The sequence below is a fragment of the Musa acuminata genome, chromosome BXJ2-2 (genome assembly GCF_036884655.1).
Source record: "Musa acuminata AAA Group cultivar baxijiao chromosome BXJ2-2, Cavendish_Baxijiao_AAA, whole genome shotgun sequence".
Taxonomy (NCBI): Eukaryota; Viridiplantae; Streptophyta; class Magnoliopsida; order Zingiberales; family Musaceae; genus Musa; species Musa acuminata.
In genome coordinates, this window is record NC_088339.1 from 14,059,558 (window position 1) to 14,071,292 (window position 11,735).

At 38.4% G+C, this 11,735-nt stretch overlaps 1 long non-coding RNA gene across 1 annotated transcript; it reads left to right on the forward strand.

The window, feature by feature from the left end:
* Positions 1 to 7,121: 7,121 nt before the first annotated feature.
* Positions 7,122 to 10,886, forward strand: LOC135605146 (uncharacterized). Its single transcript, XR_010484341.1, has 2 exons — positions 7,122 to 8,644; positions 10,586 to 10,886. It is a non-coding gene; the product is annotated as an uncharacterized LOC135605146 (long non-coding RNA).
* The last annotated feature ends 849 nt before the right edge of the window (positions 10,887 to 11,735 follow it).

The window sequence follows — 11,735 nt, forward strand, 5'->3', positions numbered from 1 at the left end:
TCCATTCTTTTTGTTCTTTAATTTTTGTTTAATGAACTTTTAAAATTTCATAGTGATGAGTTCAAGTTCAATCACTTGAGCTTATGCTCGAGTAGTTTTCGATTGTTCTACATCCAAAATCCTTTCTGTCCTTTGGAAGATGATTCTTAAGTTCTTTACGTGCATTGCACGTCAATTCATAGGTCATTAGAGACCCGATAAGTTCTTCGATCAAAGAAGTATTCAAAATTTTTGATTCTTGAATAGCCATTATTTTCAAATTTTAATTTTTAGAAAGCGATCATAAAATCTTGTTAACGAGTTCAAAATTAGAAAAGCATTTGCCAAGAGCTTTTAAACTATTGACGACATCCGTAAAATGGGTGTACATGTCAACAATTGTTTCGCTCAGCTTAATTTGAAACAGCTCGAAATCATGCATTAAAAAATTAATTTTAGAATCCTTAACCCTACTTGTGCCTTCGTGTGTGATTTCAAGAGTGTGCCATATATCGAAAGCCGTTTCGCAAGTAGAAACCCGATTAAATTTATTTTTATCTAAGGCACAAAATATAGCATTCATAGCTCTAGCATTTAGAGAAAACGTCTTCTTCTCTAAATCATTACAATCATTCATTGGAAGAGAAGACCTTTAAAATCTATTTTTGACCATATTCCATAAATTTAAATCAATCAAAAGTAAAAAAACTCTCATTCGAGTTTTCCAATAAGTGTGGTCCGTCTCATTGAAAAAGAAAGGATGAATGAGAGAAAGTCCCTCTTCAAAGTCGAAATGAACCATTTCTCTTGGGTGTTAAACTAAATGAGAAATACAAGGCTCTGATACCAACTGTTAGGAATGAGTCGGCACTAAGACGCGGGGGGGGGGGGGGGGGGGGGGGGTGAATTAGTGCAGCGATAAAATACGTCTTCAAATCGGTTCCGAAAAATCTCTTCGTACGATAAAACTAATTTCGAAAATGCTTAACTTTGAAAGCAAAGTAAGAACGTATTGAATGTAAAGCAAGTAAGGAGGTAAAGTGGTTTGTAGTAAAGATAAATTGCTTAAAGTAAAATGCAAACCAGATTTTAGAGTGGTTCGATCGTCGTGACCTACATCCACTTCACCGATTCCTCTTCCGTCGAGGCCACCGGCATCCACTATCGATCTTCCTTTAATAGGTGAAGATCAACCTCCTTCTTATACCCCTCTTCTCCTTTTATCGGGTTTAGGAGACAACCCTTACAAGCACTCACTTCTCTCTTATAGAATTCTAAACTTAGAATAGAAGAGGGAATTTCTCAAGAGATTGTAGCAGCGTTTTCTTACTTTTAAACTCTTTGTGCTTATATAAGTTAACCAGGGATGAGTGATTTAAACTTGGAGCCTAAAAAGGTATCATCCCAGGTTTTCTATGTATTGGTGGTACCACCGCCATTCCTAGGCGATACTACCGCCGTAAGATCTGCTACTGGGTGGTACCACTGTTGAACAGGGGTGGTACCACCGCTGGCAGCATTGCTGCCGGTGGTACCATCACCCAGCCTAGGCGATACCACCACCCAAGAATCCTGGGGTGTTGTTCCCCAAGCGATGCCACTGCTAGCCAGGGTTTTAGCACCTTGGTTAGGCTTTGAATCCAGCCTAAACCAGTCTAGCTTCGGGTCCAGTTGGCCCCTAACAGAGTTGATGGGATTATCTCCCAATCTCAACTCTAATTATGTACTAACTACGATTTCTAAGATATATTCCAAGCAAGATAAGTTCGATTTCTTCCGGTGAGCTTTCGGTGATCTTCCGACAAACTTCCGACAATCTCTCGGCAATGTTCCGGTGGATTCCCGGCAAGCTCCTAGACTTTACGACGATCTTCTTGGCGAGTTTTGATGAGCTTCTCTAGCAAGCTCTGAGACTTCTCGACTGGTTTCGACAGAACTTCTGACAAACGTCCGGACTTCCGATGAACTCTCGAACTCCCAACGAAATCGCATTCTTTTCTCCGGGATTTCATTTTGCTTTATGCCTTACTATCATAGTTAATCTTGCATACATAAAAATACACTTCGATCTAGACAATTATTACTAAGCATGAATCATGTTGTTCGGCATGTCATTGGTCCATCGACGCTTCGTCCGATTCTTCAACGTATCGTCCTCTCTTGCGGCCTATTGCCCAATCGGCCAATTGACCTCCATAACTTCGATATCCTTGGTGCAATATCTGCTCTTCTTGGCTCGATGCCCGAATCCATGGCCCGAAGCCTTCTGTCGATACGTTAACCGATCCTCCAGCCCGACATCCAATCTTCTGACACGTTTTTCTCCGGCCCAATATGATTCTTCCTGCTTTAATTATCTCTTCCTGATCAAAGCATCCTACATTACTCAAAACATAGATTAAATTATAAACACTTATTAATTAGTTTCATCATCAAAATCCGAGATTCAACAATTATTTGGGCCTTTCACTTGGCCCAACACAACCTAACCTTAGGCCCAATTGGCCCCTAATTGAGTTGGTCCAATTCTAACCAAATTATTTGCTAACTACAAAATTTAAGGCATATAATAAGCTAAATAAGTCTAGTAAATCTAGGTTTCTTCTAGCGAGTTTTCGGCGATCTTCCGATGATCTCTCAGCGATATTCCAGCAGACTCCCGGCATGCTCCTGGACTTCACGACGATCTTCTTGGTGAGTTCCGATGAGCTTCTCTGGTAAGCTCCTAGACTTCTCGGTCAATTTTGATAGAAATTTCGATGAATGTCCGGACTTCCAACGAACTCTCGAACTCCTAACGAAGTCTCGTTCTTGACTTCGGGACTTCATTTTGCTTTATGCCTTGATCACTATCGTAGTTAATCTTGCACAAATAAAACTTACTTCGATCTAGATAATTATTACAAAGCTTGAATCATGTTGTTCGGCATGTCATTGGTTTATCAACGCTTTGTTCGATTCTTCAGCGTATCGTCCTCTCTTGCGGCCTATTGCCCAATCGACCAATTGACCTCCACAACTTCGATTTCCTTGGCATAATTTCCACTCTTCTTGGCCCGATACTCAAACTCATGGCTCGAAGCCTTCTGTTGATACGTTGAACGATCCTCTAGCTCGACGTCCAATTTTTTGACATGTTTCATTCCGGCCCAACATGATTCTTCCTGCCTTAATTGTCTCTCCCTGATCGAAGCTTCCTGCATCACTCAAAATGCAGATCAAATAAACAATATCAATTGCTTTCATCATCAAAATCTGAGATTCAACAATCTCCCCCTTTTTGATGATAACAACCAATTGATGACGGAGTTAACCTTAACTCCCCTATCAATATGCCATATTAATAGAACCTTGAATTCAAGTTGAATTCAAGTCAAGGCAAATGAAATCATTATGAATCCAAGGAACATGTCATCAGAAAATCATGTATAATTAAACTTTCAATACATCATTCCATGCATGATCATCAACATAACTTCTCCCCCTTTGTCATCGACAAAAAGGAGAAGTGCAACTATCCAATTTTTTAAGATATAATTTCAAATCATTACAACATAATCTCAAGTTTTATCATTATGCAAGCTAGTAATTTTCTTTGTAAAATTTTTACACGTTTTGATATATGCAAGATAGCAAGTTTTTTTTGCATCTACTTGAAACGTGAAAGCTAGCATTTTTGCATTTCTAGCAATTATTTCTCTATGTAATTTGCAAGTTAGCAAATTTAGTAAGTTTTATATAATTTTGGAATATGCAAGCTAGCAAATTTTACACCTATGAAAGTTGGCAAAATTTTTGCATCTTTTGAGATGAGCAAGCTTTTTGCTTCCCTTTATGATGTGCAAACTAGCAACTTTTGTTTCTTCTTGAAGTATGCAAGCTAGCTAGCAAGCTAGCAAACTCCCATTAAATGTGCAAGATAGCATGTTTTTCTCTTTTGAGAAGTATAATTTTTGCTTCCTTTGCAAAGCGTAATCTAGCAAAACTTTATATCATTTTATAACATGCAAGCTAGCAATTTGGCAAGTGTTACTTCTCATTGAAGTATGAAGGCTAGCAAGTTTTTGAAAAAGAATACAAGATAGCAAGCTAGCAAGATTTGTTTCCCCTATGTCATTGTCAAATAAGAAAGAAGAAGAGAAGAACATAATAGTGTAAATATTCAAGTCACCACAAAAAAGATTTCAAGAAAAATTTGATGATGAGATATACTTCATGAATACAAGGAGTTATACAAAGAAAATCATATCATGAAAGAGAAGATCATGTGAATATCAAAAGACATGATTCATATAGTAAATCTCCTCTTTAAATAAAATACTAAGAAAATATCGTAGGAGAACAAAGAAGAGATCTTGATTAAGAAAAAATCTCAAGTAATTCCAAGAAATTAAGATTATGATTTAAATAAAACTCATTCAAATTCAAATCATCAAATTATCAAAATCATTTTCAAGATATTCAAAATGACATAAGTTGTTTTATCAATCTCTTGAGATGCTAGCGATTTTCTTTCTCCCCCTTTTTATTGTAAACAAGAAGGAAGATTTTTTAATGGTGCAATTTATTTCTTTCTTCCATCAATGCTCTAAGCATCACATAAATACAAAGATAATCATATGAAAATCATGATATGAAAGATGAAAGATCAAGAAAGATCAATTCGTAAATGATTCATCTTGATAAATCTCTTTTTTAGTAAATAACAAAAAGAATCGTAGGAGAACAAGATCTCTCTTCATGCATATAAAATCTCCAATCATCAAAATCATTTTCATACTCCAAGAGATTCATATAAATAGATTCATCAATCTCTTTTTGGAAACTCAATAAGATAGGGATTGAGAAGGTTTCAAGAAAAATGGATTTCTTTTTTATTTCATACAAGCATGCCTTTGTCATTTCTGTTAAATCAAAACATGCATCATGTTTAAAAGCAAGGTTCATCATGACAAAGATCAATAAGCCATACATCACAAAGATCATGCATAATTTTGAAATCTCATGCATAGTTAAAATCATCAAGCATGGTATAAAATCTTTTAACATTTTCATTACATCTTACATCATTATGTCAATAAAACATCAAGCATGATTTCATTAAACATGATGCATTTTTAATCAAAATTATCTTATTTGTTATAGTAATATATTTTTTTATGTATTTTATTTTATGTGATTGATTTCATATACGTATGCTTAAGTTTTTCATAAAAAAAAAACCATCCATCATGTTTAAAACCAAAAAGCAATAAAAAAATCATCAAGATACACACAATTGTTTCTTATAATATACAAGGAATTAATATGCAAATATTATTACAAAACATGTAATCATCATGATCATATATATATATATATATATTTATATATATATATATATATATATATATATATATATTTATATATATATATATAACTAATCATGAAAAGTTTTAAGTAACATCATGGTAAGGAAAAAGAGGTTTGATTGAGTCTCTTACCTTATTGACAAAAGTCATTAAGGTATAGTTCATCACCTTGTCTTTATTGGTTTGCTTTTCGTCTTCGAATAAGCTCAATCTGTCCCAGAGTGCTTTCTTCTTCTTGCGTTCATAGCAAGTAGTTACATTCTTTTTATTTTTAATTATTGTTTCATGAATTTTTTAAATTTTATAGTGAGAAGTTCAAAGTCATCATCATCATCACTTGAGCTTTCGCTCGAGTGGTCTTCTTGAGTTCTAAGTGTCAAATTCTTCCTGTTCTTTGGAAAGTTGTTCTCAAATTTATCAAGTTCATCATGCATCTTACATGTCATTTTATATGTCATTAATGACTCGATAAGTTCTTCAAGTAGAAAATAGTTCAAGTTTTTTTATTATTGAATAGCCATTACTTTCGAACCCCAATTTTTAGAAAGTGATCGTAAAACTTTATTCACAAGTTCAAGATTCAAAATTTTTTTACCAAGAGCTTTTAGATTATTGACGACATCCGTAAAGCATGTGTACATGTCTCCAATAGTCTCGCTTGGTTCTATACAAAATAATTCAAAATCACGCATCAAAATATTTATTTGAGTCTTTAACTCTACTAGTGCTTTCGTGTGTGATTTTGAGTGTGTGCCAAATGTCAAAAGTCGTTTTGTAAGTAGAAACCCGATTAAACTCATTTTTTTCTAAGGCGCAAAATAGAGCATTCATAGCTCTAGCATTTAAAGAGAAAGTCTTCTTCTCCAACTCATTCCAATCGTTCATTGGAGGAGAAGACTTTTGAAAAATAAATTTGACTATATTCCATAAATCGAGATTCAACAAAAGCAAGAAAACTCTCGTTCGAGTTTTTCAATATGTGTAGTCCGTCCCATTGAATATGAGAGGACGAGCGATAGAAAAGACCTCTTAAAAGACGAAAAGAGTCATTTCTCTTGGGTGTTAAACTAAATGAGAAAAGACGTGACTCTAATACCAACTATTAGGAATGAGTCGATACTAGGGGGGGGAGGGGGTGGGGTGAATTAGTGCAGCGGATAAAATTACATCGGTTCAAAAAATCTTCTTAGGATAAAAACCGATTTTGACAAAAGTGAGTTTAACTTGAAAGCATATGGGAGTGTAGTGAAAGCAGTAAGCAGGTAAGGTAGTTTGCAGTAAAGATAAATTGCAAGAATAGAAATACAAACCGAGTTTTATAGTGGTTCGGTCGTTGTGACCTATATCCACTCCGCCGATTCTTCTTCCGTTGAGGCCACTGGCATCCACTAATGATCTTCCTTCAATGGGCGAAGATCAACTACCCTTACAACTCAATTCTCCTTTCCACAGGTTTTGGAGAGTACCTTTACAACCCTCCTTCACTCCTCTCTTAAGCAAGACTAACACTTTAGAGTTTGAGGAGTTCACACAAGATTACAATAGTGTTTCTTACCTTTTTGCTCTTAGTTGTGTATATGTTAACTAGGGATGAGAGGGGTATTTATAGGCCTTAAGTGGATTTAAATTTGGAGCCTAAAAAGATACCATCTAGGGTTTCTCGAGTCTTGGTGGTACCACCGACTACAGCGCTAACACTGGGCGGTACCACTGTAATATCCCCCACTTTTAAAAATGTATTAATAAGGATTTATATGTAAATTGGGGGATCTATATGTAAATATAGAAATTTCAAAGACTAAACTGTTAAGTTGTAAAAAGAAGTAAATAAAGAAAAACCGAAAATTTCGGTTTTATCCCACCGCCTCCCACGCACTCTCTGTTTCTTCGAGAAACAGAGAGGAGCGGTGGGGCATGAGGAGTGAAGAAAAGAAGAAGAAGAGGGAAAAGAAGAGAGGAGGAAGGAGAGAGGAAGAAGAGGGAGAAGAGAAGAAGAAGAAGAAGAGGAGGTGGCTGCAGCGAGGAGCTGTGGGGCGTGGGGAGAAGAAGAGAGGAAGAAGAGGGAGAAGAGAAGAAGAAGAAGAAGAAGAAGAAGAAGAAGAAGAAGAAGAAGAAGAAGAAGAAGAAGAAGAAGAAGAAGAAGAGAGGAGAATAGCTGCGGCAAGGCTGCAGCGAGGAGGTGTGTGGCTTTGGGGAGGAAAAGGGAAGAGGAGAAGAAGAGAAGGAGAAGAAGAGGGAAAAGAGAGGCAGCTGCAGTAGCCAGGGCTGCAGCACCTCTGTTTCCCGCAGGTGGAAATAGAGGAGAGGATGTGTGGGGCGTTGAGGATGAAAAGGGAAGAAGAAGAAGAGGAAGAGAAAGAGGTGTGATACCTCTGTTTCCTGCAGAGGAAACAGAGGAGAGGGTGTGTGTGACGCCGGGGAAGAAGGGGCTGCAGCTGCGGCGATGGCAGCTGCAGCTGGAAGAGAAGAAGAAGAGGAAGATGAGCAGGGGAGGAGGGAGAGGTTGCGGCCGTGGCTGCGGCCGCGACTGCAGCAGTTGCAGCGGGGAGAGAAGAAGAAGAAAGGAAGGAGAAGGAAGAGGAGAAGGGAAAGAAGTAGCTGCGGCTGCGGTTGTAGCAGCTGCAGCTATGGCAGGGAAAGAGGAAGAGAAAAAGGAAAGGAAGAAGAAGAGAAAGGGAAGGAGAGGAAGAAGAGAGGAAGAGGAGAAGGGGCTGCGGCTGCGGTGATGGCAGCTGCAGCTGTGGCTGGGAAAGAAGAGAAGGAAAGGAAGAAGAAGAGAAAGGGAAGGAGAGGAAGAAGAGAGGAAGAGGAGAAGGGGTGGCAGCTGCGGCAGTGGCAGCTGCAGTTGGAAGAGAAGTAGGAGAGGAAATAGAGTAGCAGAGGAAGAAGAGGCTGCGGTTGTGGTGGCTGCGGCCATGGCTGCGACTGCGACTGCGGCAGTTGCAGCTGGGAAAGAAAGGAAAGGAAAGGGGGAAAAAGGGGCTGCGGACGGGATTGCGGTCGCAGCGGCAGCGACTGCGTATGCAGCAGTTATGTCTGCGAGAGAAGGGAGGAAGGAAGGTAGTGCGGTGGAAGGGGCTGCGATTGTGGCAGCGGCAGCGGCGGCGGTTGTGGCAGCTGCGTTTGGGAAAGAAAAAGAAGGAATGAGAGTAAGAGAGAGTATGTGACTATGCCTTGATGTTCGACACGTGGTGTAGTTGCGAAGAAAGGAAGAAAACGGGAGCACAAAACGAAACAGAGAGAGGACACGGAGAAAAAGTAGAAGGATTTGGGCTGGCACCTTCTTTGGATCTTCGGATCGAAATCATTGAAAGGCAAGTTTCCCACTTGTTTCGATCCTTTCTATTGCAAGTTTCCCACTTGTTTCGATCCTTTCTATTGCAAGTTCCCTGATCGTTTCTCCTATAATTGCTCTGATATGTCTTATTGCAAGTATCCTGATCTTCCTCACTGCCATTTTTATCTCTACATTTGCTTTGAATATGAGGAACTTTGAATTGTTCTAGCCTTGCATTTGTTATATCTCCTGTTTAAACGTAACGATTCGAATCTGTGCAACTTTTGAGATTCTGACCTTTTGATACCGAGCTGCCTATAAGTCTTTGTTGGAAACTCTGATTTGTTCAAAACTGATTTCATTGGAAACTAGACTCGTAGACCTTTCTTTGATATATGGATTGAAAGATTTGGAATCCAAACACCTGCCCAGTTATCTGTTGAATCTGACATTATGAATTCTGCCAACAGAGATTTTGTTCTACGACACTTGCTTACCAAATTATTTGTAACTCTCTCTGTTGGACAGTTCAATTCCTATGAAGCCTGTCTTATCTGAAAGTATTATCCAATGATTATTTTTGAGTAAATTGGAGCACGATTGATAGTTTGAATCATTTGTTCAATGTGCCTCTTGTATTTTGCCAGAAATCGAGCTTTGGTCGATTTCTCATATTCTGGTTTCATTCCTTTGGAAGTTGATATCCTTTAGCTTTCTTATTCAATTGAGCTTTATATTACTGCTTTGAGTTCTTGTATACTCTTGTCCTTAAAATTATTGCATTCTTTAAAACCATTGTGGAACGTTTATGCTATATCGTATTGACCCATATAGGCACATGTATATTCCATTGTTCCGCATTTGCTCCCGATATGTGCCTATTCCAGTTCATTCATTTTGACATTGAATTTATCTAACCTTCTTATTTGAATTGAGCTATATATGATTGTTTGGAATCCTTGAATGCTCTTGCTTTCATTTCGTTTCCAAATCTGAATACATTTGTGAGAGATTTGTTCCTTGCATCATATTTGACTCGTAAAGGCACATGTACGTTTGTTGTTCCGCGTGTGCTTCCGATATATGCTATTTATTGTTCGTACTGCCCTTTTGTACTCTGGTGTTTGTGGGATTGTCTGGACCTTTGCTAGAAATGGTAAAGGGTATGCGCTGATTTGCCCGCTTTGTGGGGTCCCGCTTTGTGGGATATTCTGGTATGCGCTTATTTGCCCGCTTTGTGGGGTCCCGCTTTGTGGGATATTGCTTAGAGCCTGCGATGCTCTGCCGGCCCCTTTGACTTCACCTAGACGTGGGTGGATGGAGCTCCCAGACGTGGGAGACTTTTGTTAGGTGGTCATTCAGAAATGGATGAATCACATTCTGACTGAGATCCCACTACACCTTCTGTATGTTTGATATGATATCCAGAGCTTTGGTTATGTGTTTCTGTACATGCTTTGGATAAGATTGATATGTTTGCAACGTCAAAGACGACGTTTGAGCTTCTGTACGATATTTGTTTTCGATATGCTCTGAAATGCTTCATTCACTGATGATATGCTTCGAAATGTTCCATATGCCGTTGATATGCTCCGGAACATTTCATATGCCATTGATATGCTCCAATTACTCTGTGCTCCATTTGCTATGAACTGATATGTTCTGAAATGTCCTATCTACCATTGATATGCTCCAAATTACTCTGTGCTCCATTTGCTATGAGCTGATTTGTTCTGAAATGTCCTATCTGCCATTGATATGTTCCAATTACTCTATGCTCCATTCGTTATGGATCAAATATGTTATGAATGACATGATACGTGTGATTTGGTATCTATTGAGATGGTATCCTTGAGAATTCTGGTATTCTGCCTTGCATTATGATACCTTACTCGTTTCAAACCGTTCTTGTTCTGAATATGCTTTGTCACTTGCTGAGCCGTTTTTGGCTCACTCCGTTGTTATATAAACCTTTCAGGTCAGCTTGTCACTCTTCGAGATGTTTGATTTGGGCTGAGGCAGTGGATAGCTATTCAGAATTATGGGCAAGTCCTATTGGTTGTTATGCTATTGTTGTATAAGCATATTTTGTATGTAATGAATTGTTCTGATGATCGAAATGGATATACTGTGTAAAAGTGTTAGAAGATCTCTCTTATTTGGAATTTCGGAATGTTAAGTCTAATTTATGACGATATGAACTTGTGGTGAATAGTTGGAGTTCTGATTGTATAATTTATTTAGCTTGTGGATTTATAAATGTTGTTCATGTTTGTCAAGTTGGCTTGGGTTGCCATAAATGTGAATTATCGAGTGATGTGATATATGATTATAAACTGCACAGGTTTTATGGATGTGAATATGAATAGAATGTTTTCAGTGTCCTCAAACGTTAGTTTGGATCCTGGATTGGTCTGTGACGAAAATTTTAAAAATCATGGATATTTTGAGGGGCGTGACAACCACCACCTAGTCTGGCAATACCATCACCTACGAGATTGTGTTTGGGTGGTACCACCGCTTGGCAATCTCGGAGACTGAGTCTTGATAGTACCACTGCTTGACATAGTCTTGGAGACTATGCCACGACAATTCCACCTGTTGGGTCACTATTTGGGCCTTTCACTTGGCCCAACACATCCTAACCTTGGGCCTAATTGGCCTCTAATTGAGTTGGCCCAATTCTAACCTAATTATGTGCTAACTATAAAATTAAAGGTATACACTAAGTTAAATAAGTCCGGTAAGTCTAAGTTTCTTCCAGCGAGCTTCCAGCGATCTTCCGACGAACTTCCGATGATCTCTCAGCAATGTTCCAACGGACTCCCGGTAGGCTCCTGGACTTCATGACGATCCTCTTAGTGAGTTCCAACAAGCTTCTCTGGCAAGCTCATAGACTTCTCGGTTAGTTCCAATAGAACTTTCGATGAATGTCAAGACTTCCAACGAACTCTCGAACTTCCAACGAAGTCTCGTTCTTGACTCCGAGACTTCATTTTGTTAATCCTGCATAAATAAAACCTACTTCGATCTAGATAATTATTACAAAACTTGAATCATATTGTCTGGTATGTTATTAGTATATCGATGCTTCGTCCGATTATTCTACGCATCGTCCTCTCTTGTGG